Consider the following 14453-nt stretch of genomic DNA (forward strand, 5'->3'; position numbering starts at 1 on the left):
AAGAACATGTATCACATCAGGGATATATTGTCTAAGTACATTAACATGGAAAACATCATGAACATGAGCTAGGTTAGGTGGCAATGCAAGACAGTAGGCAACTGGACCTATCCTCTCAAGAATCTCAAATGGTCTCACAAAATGAGGTGCTAGCTTCGAACCCTTTTTGTAATGGATTAAACTCTTTTGCGGACACACCCTCAAGAAAAATTTCTCACGCACTGCAAATTTCTTATCCATCCTATGAGCATCAACATACATTTTTTGTCTATCCTATGTTGTAGACATATTCTCACAGATGTGCACTACTTGTTGTTCCATATCTCGAAGCATCTCAGGGCCCAACAGGATGTGATGCTCAAGAATATCCCAACTCAGCGACATATGGAAAGGATGACCATATAAAGCCTGATAAGGTATCATCCCAATAGAACTGTGATATCCATTATTATAAGAAAACTCAACTAAGTAAATATATTCCTCCCACAGAGTTTTTCTATCCATCACATACATCCTCAAAATATCCTCCAAAACCTAATTCACTCTCTTGCTTGACCATCTGTCCTTGGGTGATAAGCTAAGTTGAAGTTCAATTGCACTCCAAGATCATGCTGCAAGGATGTCCAAAATGCGGATGTGAATACAAGATCCCTATCTGAAATGATCTTCCAGGGAATACCATGCAATCTCATGATATCACACATTAAAACACTAGCTACTAAAGCTATTGTGCAGGACAACCTCATCAATGAAAAGTGTGCCACCTTAGTCAACCAATCAATGGTGACCATGATAGCATCATGTCGACAAGCATTCATGAAAAATCCTACAATGAAATCCATAGAGATAATATCTCACTTCCATGAAGGAATGAGATTAGATTGTGAAATCCCTACTAGATGTTGGTGCTCTGCTTTAACTCTCTAACACTCAAGATACCTTGCCATGAAATCAGCGATATCATGCTTCATCCCTATCCAAAAGTATAGGCATCACAAATCTGCATACATCTTCTTGACACATAGATGTATTGAGTAAGGTACATGATGAGCCTCTGATAGGATCAATGTATGAAGTTCATCCAATAGTGGCACATAGATCCTTCATCAATAGTGAAAATGGCCATCTAACTTCAAAACATAACTTGAAAACCTACCCTCCAATGGTCTACAAGAAGTGCCTAAAGTATATGGCTCCTCAAATCACACTAAGAGTCAAAGATAGTGGCTCTTGTCATGTATGACTCATAGTGTCAACTACCATGTTCTCCTTTCACTGGATATACTTCACCTTGAAGTCATACTCACAAAGAAACTCCATCCAATGCCTATTCCTAGCATTCAGATTAGGTTGCATAAATATATACTATAGACTACAATGATCACTATGAAGCTCAAAACAATGTCCCAACAAGAAGTGTCTCCATCTCACTAGGGAATGAGTTACCACAGTTAACTCAAGATCATGTGTAGGATAATTCAACTCATGATCCTTGATTTTGTGCAATTCATGAGCAATCACTTGTCCATCCTGCAGCAATACTGCTTCAATCCCCTCTAGGGAAGAATCCATACACACAATAAAGTCACCTACCAGATCAAGTACTGATAATATTAGTGCACTCGTCAAAATCTCCTTGAGCTTCTAAAATGTTTCCTCGCATTTCTTCGTCCAAATAAACTTCTTTCCTTTCCTCTAAAGGGAAGTGATAGGATATGCTACTCTGGAAAAGTTCTGGACGAACTTGCGATAATAAACTACTAGACCCATGAAGCTACAAATCTCTAACACAGTAGTGGGTGCAAGCCAATCTACCATTGCATGGATCTTTGTAGGGCCTACAAAGATCATATGCCCTAAATACTATATATCTAATTGAAAGAAATCTCACTTTGCCAAGTTGGCATAAAGTTGATTATCTCTCAAGTACTGCAAAACCAATCACAGATATTCCTCATGTTCCTTCTGGGATCTAGAATATATCAAAATATCATCGAGGAACACAGGCACAAATTGATCAAGATAAGAATGAAACACCCCATTTATCAAACACATGAAAACTGACGGAGCGTTCATCACCCAAATGGGACCATTATGAACTCATAGTGCCCATAGCGAGTGTAGAAGGTGGTCTAGTGAATGTCAGCATCTTGAATGTGAAGCTGATGGTATCCTGACTTTAGATCAATCTTGAAGAACAAGAAGAGAGATGAAGAGAGAAGGCCACGGCAAAATAGAAACCAACATTGGAACAAAATGGGACAAGGCCATAATGAAAGAAATGGGAATGATGAAAGCATTGGAAGATATGGCCAAAATGGTGATAAGATAGTACCTATGAACACATAGAGAGAGAGAGAGAGAGAGACCATACTAAGGAGGGCTAAAAGGTCTCAAACTTAAGAGCTTTGATTTTAAGATGGTACATTTAGCTCCCACTTTAGTAGGAGTATAGTCATACTTTTGGTAAAGGAAGAAAAAGAGGAGAGATAAAGAGACAAGGCCACAACTTAATAGAACATCACCGAGATCAAGGACATAAGCCCCAAAAACTTAGGATCCTAACTCCATTCAAAGACAAAGAAAAAGAAAGAAAAATGAAAAAAAAAAAAAAGGGCTTAGAACTAAAACTCGATTAAATTAGTCAAAGAGACCTTGATCAAAAAATGATTGCCCACTAATGTCATCTTTGGAAGGCTATTACAAAAAAATAGAAGATCAAATAGGAAAAGCAAGAGCATCACAAAAAGTGATATTCGACATGGTTCTATCCTACTAGCATGAAAGTATGTGTGTGTGTGTGTGTGTGTGTGTGTGTGTGTGTGTGTGTGTGTGTGTGTGTGTGTGTGTGTGTGTGTGTGTGTGTGTGTGTGTGTGTGTGTGTGAGAGAGAGAGAGAGAGTCCTGGTTAGCTTTCCTAACAAGCTTTGTGTGCCTTACTATAAATCACCAAAAAGGAAAAGAAAAAATGTAAGATTGAATGGTCTAGTAGGTTTGTGTTCTTGGTAATTAGTCTTGTGCATCCATTAGTGGGTTTTGCATGCATGTTTATGTATGTGTGTACAACCATGGATCAATTTCCTGGCATCATCATGATGTGTAAATAAGTATGTTCTCTTTGTGGATGGACAAGGTATCTTATACTCATTAGGGAGTATCATGTTGCAATGTAAAAGTAAGTGTATACAGAGTAAAATATAGTAGAAGGAGGGCATATTCATGGCCCCTTCTTTGCGATGGCTATATAGATATAGACATCATAAGAAAGAGAATCAAGGATAAATACTTCTAGCAACAAGGAGATATCCTTTAAACAATAATGTATGCCACAAACTTAGTGAATAGTGTTGTCTCTTGTAAGCTAAGGAAATAGATAATTTTGAAATGATATGTCACTTATGAGAAGACAACCTTAAAAGGAAGAGATTGCTAGCAAGACATCTATCTTAAAGAAGGGTGTATGAATAAAGATATAAACTTCAAGACAAAAGAAGGGGAGGAGAACCAGAATGTGATCATTTAGACTCTTATGTCCAAATGAAATAGGGATCCTTGGATAAAGGATGACAAAATTTAGAGCACATAGGAAGCACAAATATTTATAATGAATATAGTTTTGCAAATAAAGAAAAGGTGCAGATCAAAGATATACACCCCTTGTATATAGGAGAGAATCATAGTCAAGACAACAATTCCTTATAGGAAAATAGTGTCACATAATAAACAAATGCCCACTATACAAGCAACCTTGACCCTAAGTGTGAAGGAAAGATACATCACAATATATGCAATTCCAAACACATAAAATGTAACTTATATGCTAGAAAATATATCATATATGAAGGAAATGATAAAAAATAGAGATTATATAGATGATTACTAAATGACACACACTTAAATTCTAAAGCACAAAATAAATTTGTTAAGCAAAAATAATCACACTTTGCATGAAACAAAGCATCACATACCCAAAAATAAGAATGTATTATAAAATAATGCAATGCTATAGAGAAATAAATGAAAGGATAACCTATTATACTTACTTAGTAGTGGATTATAAAGTGATAAACAAAATCTTGTAAGATACAAAAAAAAAAAAAAAACTATAAGAAGTGACCATAAGAGCCTTGCACAAAACAAAACACCCTATATCAAACAAGATGTATCATAGAATAGTGCAACGCCATAGATACAATGAAGAGAAGGGTGACTAATTATCCATACCTAGTGGCTCATCTTAGGGGAAATGGCCAAGGAAGGGATATCTATCCAAGAGAAAATAATATGACTCTAAAGAATGGATCTTTTTCCAAAACTAGAGAAAGATGCTAATCCCAAAGAGGCAAAAGAGAATCCTCCACAAGGGTTTCTTAAAAAAAAGGTAAAGAAAAACACCAAGGAAGGAGTGTAGAAGAAGAAAGGACAAACCTTGCCCCAAAAGATAGATGTACAAGAGAAAAGAAGCTAGCATTGTGCTAAGTATATGAAAATTGATCAAGAAATTCCATAACATCCGGTGTTTTTTAAAGAAGTCCTCGATCCACATTGTCATGAATGTAGTGTATAAAATAATCACAAATTTTGAGTAAATGTGTATCACTGTAGTCAAAGGGACATAAAATTCTATACATCTTGTTTTTAACATGTTTTCCTTGAGGTTTAAGTCGAGGCTGAGCTTCCATAAAAACCATGACACAATGAGCCAACTCTTCTCTAGGCTAATAAAATTAAGTAGGAATGAGAACATGCAAAGGTGGTTTGGGATATTATTCAATATGATGGGTACTAGGATATACAAGAGGTCATTCTTTACAACCTAATCCAATCTTAGTATTTTTTTGAGGAATAGTAATAGGAACTTTGATACCTTGCTCATGAATACCAAGTCTTAGATATAACCTTGTTTAGTCATAATGTTATATCTGATATTGTAAGTGGATTTTAATGTATTCAAAGAAATAGGTTTTTCCTTGGAATAGTAATGTGTGGTAGAAGTGCTCTTAAAGGTAACTTTTTTCACATGTTTAGGAGCTTGAGGTGATGATACCAAAGGGTTCTTATAAAAACTCTTGAACATCAAAGTCATGAAGGATAGATTGAGCACTATAGTAATCATTAGCATTATGGGTGTTTTCATTATTAGGGGGAGGATGACTAGGAGTATCATCAACTAAACCTTGTATATAATCCAAAATAGAGATTAGAAAACCACGTAGAACCTTCACAAAATTTATAAGAGAAGCTTGTTTTGGAAACCTCATGTTAGTTAATCCCATGATGTTGTATATGGAAGTAAGGCTTGTAGAAACATAAATATCATAAAATAAAATAAAAACTTTCATAAACATCATGATCACGATAAAGAGAAATTAGAAGAAAAGGTATGAATGTACATAACTGCTAACCATGTCATTTTAGAGAGCTTCATGTTAAGAAACACAGATGAAAAATGCAAAAGGAGATCACACAAAGGAGATCTAAGCAAAAAGGAGACAACAATATAACTCGTCAAGATGTAAAAATCTAACTCCAAACTATAAGAAAGAGGTATAGGATGTCACACTCACCAAAATGTTTAGGGGAAAATACAAGTAAATTTTTTTTTAATGTAAATTGTGTGGGATGAATTCATTAGTTAAATATCTCCAACCCAAGTCATTCAATATAAGAGAAAGAAGGGCTTCCAAACATAAGTTTCAATATAACTCAAGTTAGATTATAAAAACCCAAGTAAGATGAAGGGATTCCAATATTAAACCCAAATCATACCAAGAAAGTATGCAAGCAAGGTCTCTTTCATGCAATTTTCACTAACCGAAGATTGAAAATGTGATTGAAGTGAATTGGTTAACTACTCTGTTTGTTTCCTTTATTGGTAAATTTGATATAACTAACATCGTACTAACCATATCATACTACACACTTAGCTATGTCATCAGGACTAGTTGCACTACCTGTCCTTAACTTTGTACATGCCAAATATCACTATAGACTTTACAATATCCAATACTGTCTCTATACTAATATTAAAAATATCTAACACTTAGACCATGGTCAACTGTACATTTTTCCTTCCATTTCAAAGTTATATGTTGCAATAAATTACAACCCTTACTCATCCTACTTTTCCATATTTCCAACAATCTCCCCCTTTGGCATTGATGGCAACATATAGGAAAATTGGCCAAGTCTCAAAATGTTACTCAAAAACTTTCTCAAAATTTGGCTTTTACAAAAACTTTTTAAAAACTATGAATTACAATATTTTTGGATCAATACACTTATAACCATCTTTTCATTATATCTCCTAATAATTCCATATTACTACTCCCCTTAGTATATAATTGTTACTCACCCTTTCATTCTATAAAACTTTCTATTTCTTCTCCCCATACAATTTTCCTTAATACTACTCCCCCTTTGGCATCAATGATAAATGTGTCAAAACTTATTTACATGTCAAAATTTTGTGTTCTTTACCTCTTTTCTAGGCTGATAAGTAAGAATTACAGACTACAAAACCGATCTCAGACTCATCATGCTCTTCTCCCATGAGTCTTTTACTCCTTTTGAAATGTTGATGAGAATGCATAACCCATAAGATGCAATCTCTACAACATTCAAGTCAGAGTAAATGAACTTGCCAAAAGATGTCTTTACTGGCAGACATTCTTCTAGCTAATGCTCAATTGTGCTTAACTTCATAGATAAGTGTTCTCTCATAAGTGAGAACCTCTTTGTGATCCTTGCCTTACTATCTTCCAACATACTTATTTCATCATATCTCTTACTAACCTGTGTCTCAATTCCATCAATCTTTACACTAGGTTGACCTAGTTGATCCGTCAGTTCTTTCACTTCAGTGCACTTCTTACGCTCCTCATCAATGTCTTTGGTAAAAATGAAAGAAACGTTAACAGATCTTTGTAAATCTCCTAAAATAGTGTTGGAAATGATTGAAAAGATCATGGATGAAGAATGATGGAACTGGTAAAGAATGTTTTCAATCATTATTTTGTCATTGATGTCAAACTTGCTACTTTCAGGAATGACAATTGCTTAAGTGATCCAAATACTATCAATTGGTTGATTGACAAGGAGGAGGAAATCAATAAGATGTAACTAGAGCACCTAGAGAAAGGTTGAAGTTGTGATTTTGCAATGAAGTATAAGGATCAGCTAAACCATTGATGAAATAGTGTATTGATGACATACTCTAAGACACAGGGAATGGACACACTAAGACACATCAAAGATGTAAGGTTTAACTAAGTTCATTTGTGAGTACCGAGCAAGCTAGTTAAAGTCGAGCAAGTTCAACTTCAATGTGTGCCGAGAAATCCTTCACGTGTCAACCATCAGAAAAAGGTAGAATCAAAAATCATTCAGGTACCAATTGATCCAAAAAATTGTATATGCCAAGTAACAAAGATGTTCATATGTTGAGCTATAAAAAAGTCAACATGTGCCGAGTAACTCAGGATCCAACAGGAGCCAAGCAATACAAGAAAGCTTCAAGTGCCAAGTAAAGAAGAAACTACAGAAGGTGTCAACATCAGTAAATGTAGTAGAAGTCGAGTAACACAGAAGGTGTTGAGCAACTGTAAACCAATGATGTCGAGTTGTTGCATTATTGATAAGACAAAAAGATTCGCCAGATCAGTAACGAGAAGTTTGTTACATTGAATTTTGTGAATTAGTTGGATGATAAGGATGATGAGTAGATGTCATAGAATTTCATGTAAACCATGCAAACCAATTTTGAGCAAATACTGGTGGACTTATCATGAATTTTCTGGAAGAAACAATTTGGAGGGAAAATAATATTGTTCTCTCATATCAAATCAAATTGATGATCGGGAAGATTTGAGAAGGAAATGAAGAATAGAACTTCTTTATAAGGAGTTGCAGGTCAGAGATCAAGAGAGTGTGAGGGAGTTGGTCATAAGTGTGGTCGTGTGAAGAAGCCAAGAGAAGGCTAGTGTGAAGTGTCAAGAAGAGGACACAGTAAGGAGTAAGCACAGAGCATCAAGACTCTGAGTTGATCAAGTGACCATAGAGTGCATTGGCATAATGAGTGGAAGAACTCAAGGAGACAGATCTTAAAGGGTAAACAAGCTATCAGCACTACAAGGAAGAAAAAGCCAAGCAAAGAAAAGAACTGAAGAGTTGTGAGGCCTCGCCCCGACCCATCCTAGCATCGATGATACATTATTATTTTGATACTCATGACTCGATATGTCAGAACATTATTTGATGCACTAAAAATTATTATGCTATTTATGATGTGTGATGCTTTACTTTAATTATTTAATTTTGTCATTTAATGCTTTATGTACATATATAATGATGAAGTAAATGAATGCAAAACTAACACTTTGATTATGCAATTCTAATGGTTGGAAATATGAGTAGAATTAGATAAACAATTGATTATTAGAAAAATGGATGCTTTAATTTATATGATTTTTTTGATATGTACTTTACATAATGCATGTGATTTTTTAATCTATTGATGTGTGCAATGAGTGTGCAAGAAATTTAGCCACGAAAACCCAATGGAAAGATGGAACTAAACCACTTGTTAATTTGTGCTATCTTGCAATGTCTTTCTTTGGAAGGTTGTTAATTGGTCTTACTATTCTCCTAGCCTTTTGTTTGTTCCTATTAAGTCTTTAAAGCCTAAAAATATTAAATTTAAGTACCCTAGGGGTAAGGATGTGGGTGGGGAGCACTTTCTAACCCTTTAGTCTCTTTGGTTGACTTTTAGGGTCACTCAAAAACCCTATTTTTGGTTGATTGCGAAAATTGATTGTCTCCTACTTGAGTTGGTGACTCAAAACTCCATATTGAGTTTACTTGAAGTCTAGTTGAGTTAAGGATCACACTTAGAGGCATTTTGGAGTATTTTTGGGGTTGTTACCCAATCTCTAATTTTTGAGAAAGTTTGAAGATTGAAGGAAGAAAAGGAAAAGCTCTTCTCAACCCACCTTTTTTGCCATAACTTTTTGTGAAGGTAGGAGTTCTTCACTCTTTTTGAATTGTTTCTTCATGTTGATCATGCTTGAATCTTACTTGAATCATGTATAAGGCATTGTGTTGTTTTTGTATTGCTTGCTTGTGTGTTGGGGTTGATTTGGAGGGATCTTAACTTGTTTTTCTTTTGATGTTATTCTTATGCTTGCCTTGATGTTTTTTTTTTAGGGGATTTCATGGGGATAGTTTTGGTGTCACTCACCCTTGGATAGGGAAGGAGTGGCCATGTTTGGGGGAAGGGCCTTAGTTGGACCTCAATAGTGTAGAGTCTCCTCTCATGGTGAGAGGAGGGAAAGAGGGTAGGGTGTATGGGCCCCTACTTGTCATCCCATACCTTGTATGAAAATTTGAATTCTTGAAGAAGGGAAGGAAGGAATACCCTTGTTATATTGGCCCCGAAAGGGCATTTGTAGAAGAATCGAAGTTCTTGAATGTTGGCCCTGAAAGGGCTATGTTATGGTATGGTGATTGACATCTCCTATTGAGAAAATCCACCTCCCCCCTATTTTGGTTCAATGTTGAACCGATTGTACAAAATTGGATTGAGAATGCATGCTTGAATTGTTCATCATATTGTGTTGTTTACCTCCATGTTAGTTCTTTTCTCTCCATGGTTACCTTGATGCATTGAAGACATTGAAAAATATCTCTTGTGAAAGCCCTTGAAGAGAATTCAATAGAATTGTAATATTTGTATAAATGTATTTTAAATTTTGATGTATTGGCAAAGACGTCGAGTTTTCTTACTGGTTCTTTCCTGATGGAGCCTTGAACTAGGTTAAATAATAGAGAAAGGAAAAGATTGTGAAAACCTCTTTGCATTGTTCTTATGTGTTTTCAAACTATGCATATGTATGTGAGAAAATAGCTTAATGGATAATGTTATTGAATTATGAATTTCAAGTTTTCAAATATGTTAAGGAAGAGTAAATTGGATATGTTGAGGTTTTCAATTCAATGTTATATGTATTAAGAGGAAATGAACAATCCTACATTGTGAACAAAAAATTCATTCCTCTCCTTGTTAAATTATATAATTGACAAAATCAAATTTGGTTAAGAATTATGCATCACCTTGAATTCTGAATAAAAGGAACATTTACCTTGTTATATGATGATTAATAAAACATAAATTATAGGAGGAAAGACAAACAAAAATTATAACTTTATACACACCCTTATGTTAGTATGCTTGTTAAGAAGGAATCAATGTGATCGCAATGATAGAGATCACTAATTTCATAACAACCAAACAATATAGCTTAATGAGAAAAATTTTACTTTAAAAAAAAAAAAAAAAACACCCCAGGAGCAAATTTTCTCTCTGGAGTTTGTATGAGAGTTGCAAAAATTTGACCCAAAGACAATAAAGCATATTCTTGCTTGATGCCCTTCAACTAAAAATAAAAGAGAATAAAAAAAATCTTCTACAAATTTCATTGATACAAATATACATTATAATATTAAAATGTGGGTGGCAATAGCTATTCTTGTTAACACTTCCTATCAATATCCACCTAATAAACTTTATGTCATTACTACCCTTACCATCCCCTAACCCTCCACCTAAAACCTCCACCCTAGCACCCCTTTCCTTGACTCAGCACAACAAATTATACCTAGTCATTGTCACATTAACTCCCCTTGGGCACCAAGCTGGAGTCACAGTTGGAGTGAAGGGACAGTGCGCATTTCAATGAAACCATTTCTTTTTAAACAAGTAAAGCAACTCTTACTATCCTTGTTAAACTCCCTCTCTCCCACATCTTTCGCCATCCCATCACCTTGTTGTCTGCAGTGGTTAGCACAAAGGAAGACCTTGGGTAGAGAACCCCTTCCCCTGCGTGGCAGAGTTAGGTGCTTGGGAAGCCCATAGTTCAGTGAGGAGGGAGTGGGCAGTTGGGTTGTGTAGGGAAACAAGGTACTCTAAGTCTGACAAAAAAAAAAGAGATTTAAAAACTTCCTCCCAAGCTAGCGACATCACCCTTCCCTCAAGTGGATGAATTGATCTTGGATCACGTGAACCCCTTGGAATGTGCACCTATCAAGTTTCTTGGTCAGCGCATGTGGATTATGAAGTCGGTGAGTTCCAAGACTTGCATAGGCGCTTGAAAGCAGTAAGTTAGTTTTGTGTAAGATTGTTGGTTTAGTAATGAATCCTTTTATATATGTAAAGTTAGTTAGTTTTATTTGTTAGAAATTTTAACTTATGTATTAGTAATTAATGTTTTTAAATTAATAAATTTGGTTGTTTAGGATCTAGTTGTAATTAAATTTGTTTCTATATTGGTTATTTGGTATTCTAATGCTTAGTAATTTTATGTGTTTAGTTGTCGAATATTTAAATTATATGTTTATATTATCAATTAGTTTTAGTTTTATTTATTAGTTAAATAAAGTTTGCGTAAGCTTAAGTAATAGTTTTGATTGACGTAGATTCTTAGTAGTTAGTTACTTTAAAGTTTAGGATTAGTTATCAATTTAAATGCATTTATAGTTTAGATAGTATACGGTTTAGTTTAGAATTGTTTCTTTTAAATTTAGTTTTACTTAATATCATGGTGATAGGGATTAGTGTTAGTTTAGTTAGAAATTAGTATTAACTAAAGTAGTGTTAGTAATAAAGTTATTTCACTATAATTTTAGTCTTAGTTAGGTGTTAGTGTGTGATAGTAGTAGTTTAAATATGGATTTAAGTGTTAGTTAAAAGTTAACAATATGTTTTTTAATATGAGTAATTAGTGATGTTAATAATTCTATCTACTTCAATGTTAGTAATAATAATTATTGTTAGTATATCATATATTGAATTTAATTAGTTCCTTTTTTGTAAATGTCAAATAATAAGATTGTATTTATTTAGGATGTTATCTGAATGAGTTAATTGTTTGTTCATCAATAATTTTTAAGTAAAGAGGATAGTGTGTTGAATCTTTTAATTAATGGATAATAGATTGTTTATTTATTATTCAATTTAACAATGGAAGTTTTAATTTGATGATCTAATCATACTCATTGATTATAAACTTGAGATGTAGTGAACCTATACTTTAACTTTGAAACAAACATATTGAACTTAGTGAACTTTAATTATTAAAAAAAAAAAAAAAAAAAAATTGTATGTGTTCTACCCATGTTTTTTGGGCATGACAAGAGTGATCTGAAATCTACAAGGTTAGAGTTGCAATCTTTGTCTGGTAAAAACCTTTCTAATACTTTCTTACCATTGTATTAGACATTGAAATCCTACATTGCTAGGTTAGCTTAACAGCTAGGTGGATAAGCCTCAGGAAAAGGATAGAAGATCCCGAGGAGAAGGATAAGAGATCCTTAGGAGAAGGATAGGAGATCCTTAGAGAGGGATAAGAGATTCTTTTGAGAAGGTGACTGTAAATCCCATGGACTTGGGTGGGCCTAACAGCTCTATGTAAATCCTTTAATAGGGTGACATTCTAAGTTGAATGTTCTTAAGTCCTCTAACAGGGCACACTCCTAAAAAGGTGTAGAAATCCTTTAACAGGGTCACATCTGACAGTGTGTAAAATCTTTAATAGGGAAAGCCCTTAATAGTGAAAACCATCAGAAGTGGTTGAAAACTATTGCACAGTAATTTTTTAGGTATCATCCCCACCCCAATTTTACCTTATTATTCCTAGAGGGTTTATGGGTCATCAAAATCCTTTGTGTTATGTGGTGGTGCATGTTTACTTTTCATGATTGTTTAATGTTTAATTGCATGCATGATAATTTCAATTATATGCCATTAAGGATTTGAAAATTTGTATTGGACATTATTGGACGTTGAATAACTAATTCACCCCCCTCTCAGTTATTCTAAAATAATTCTAACACATAGTCCTTACTTAGTTTTATGTATTAAATCCTCTAACAAGGTGAGGCCTAATAGTGTCTTAAGTCTTAAATAGGAAAGACTCCTCATAGGGTAGATCATATTTTATGGTCAAACATTGTAACCTTAACTAGTTAACTTTATTACTATAGTAGTGAAGGTTTGTAGGTGTTATCCCCACCCCATTTTTACCTTCAACTTGGAGATTTTTTGGGTAAAAAATATTGTGTTATGTGTTTTTACTTTCATGCATGTGATTGAATTGACTTACATCTTACAGCAAGTTTACAGTAGAAGTTTTACATGCACAAGTTATTGATAGATGTGGATGAATATAAGAAAATATTAAAGTGTTAAAGACTTTGATTCACCCCCCCTCACCGGTATCTATTTTATGTTGTTTACACCTCCATAAATCAAAAATTGGTCTCAAATAACTAGTTCTCTAAAAGAAGCTTAAAAGCTTGGAGACTAGATCTTGGAGATGGAGGCTTTCAAACTGGACAATACTATTGAGAATTAGGTGATTGACATCCAACTCACACTACAAAAAATTGAAAAGAAAAGATAAGATTTGAAGGACTCCCTAAAAAGGACAAAGGAAATTCTCATCCAGATAAAAATAATACTCTTATGAAGAAGTTGAGACTAAAGACTAATTCAATTAATTAATCCAAATGACAAAGCATTTGTTGATCTACTTGAAAGGAACAAAATCCTGAATGAAGAAATAAGAGGACTTAAAAGAGAACATGAAATTCAATCACTGAGACTTTGTAAAGTGACTGAACAAAGAAAGAAAGTTGAAGAAGATAGGACTATGGTTGAAGAAGACAAAAGGGTAATGGCTACTAGACTTGAAGAAAGGATATCAGATGTGCAAAAGTTCACAAATACTCAAATAGATATGATGAATCAACTAATTCTTGAAAATTAGAAACTTAATCACAAGGATGTGATAATTACAAATCTCAGTTCACACAATGACATACTAAAGAATGAGAAGGAATCTATGGAGAATTTCAACAAACCAAAGGAAGCAATGAAATACTTTGAAAAACTTATGAAGGCATCATGTTGTTCTAATGGGTCGAGACATTCTTACACTAAAAAAGGAAAAGCATCCAAGAATGGATAATTGAGAAATGCAAAGCCAAAGGACAAACCAACATGTTATTACTATGAAAAATTTGGTTGTATAGCAAATATCTGTTGAAGCAAACATAGTATGCAAAATTATAAACCTAAGTTTACTGGTTACTATTCTTATTGCAAGAAATAAGGACATCAAATACATGAGTGTAGGTCAAGACTACGGAATACACCTACTATACCTAGATAAGAAGAAAACAATGTGATGCTTGAGATAAGAAGAAATTGAGGTGAATATAGGAGATGAGTGGAATGGGCCTGGTATGTCCATTACAAGAATCTTTGATCCACTTATAGATTTTTTAGTGAGAGTCATTGCTCACAAATTCTATCAATCAAGAAGATTGAATATTGTTTTGTGCATGGTTGTGTATCAAGCGTGGAAGATTGTGATGAAAGATCGTGAGTATGATATT

The sequence above is a fragment of the Cupressus sempervirens genome, chromosome 3, assembly GCF_028749045.1.
Source record: "Cupressus sempervirens isolate cs-2001-9-10 chromosome 3, ASM2874904v1, whole genome shotgun sequence".
Lineage (NCBI taxonomy): Eukaryota > Viridiplantae > Streptophyta > Pinopsida > Cupressales > Cupressaceae > Cupressus > Cupressus sempervirens.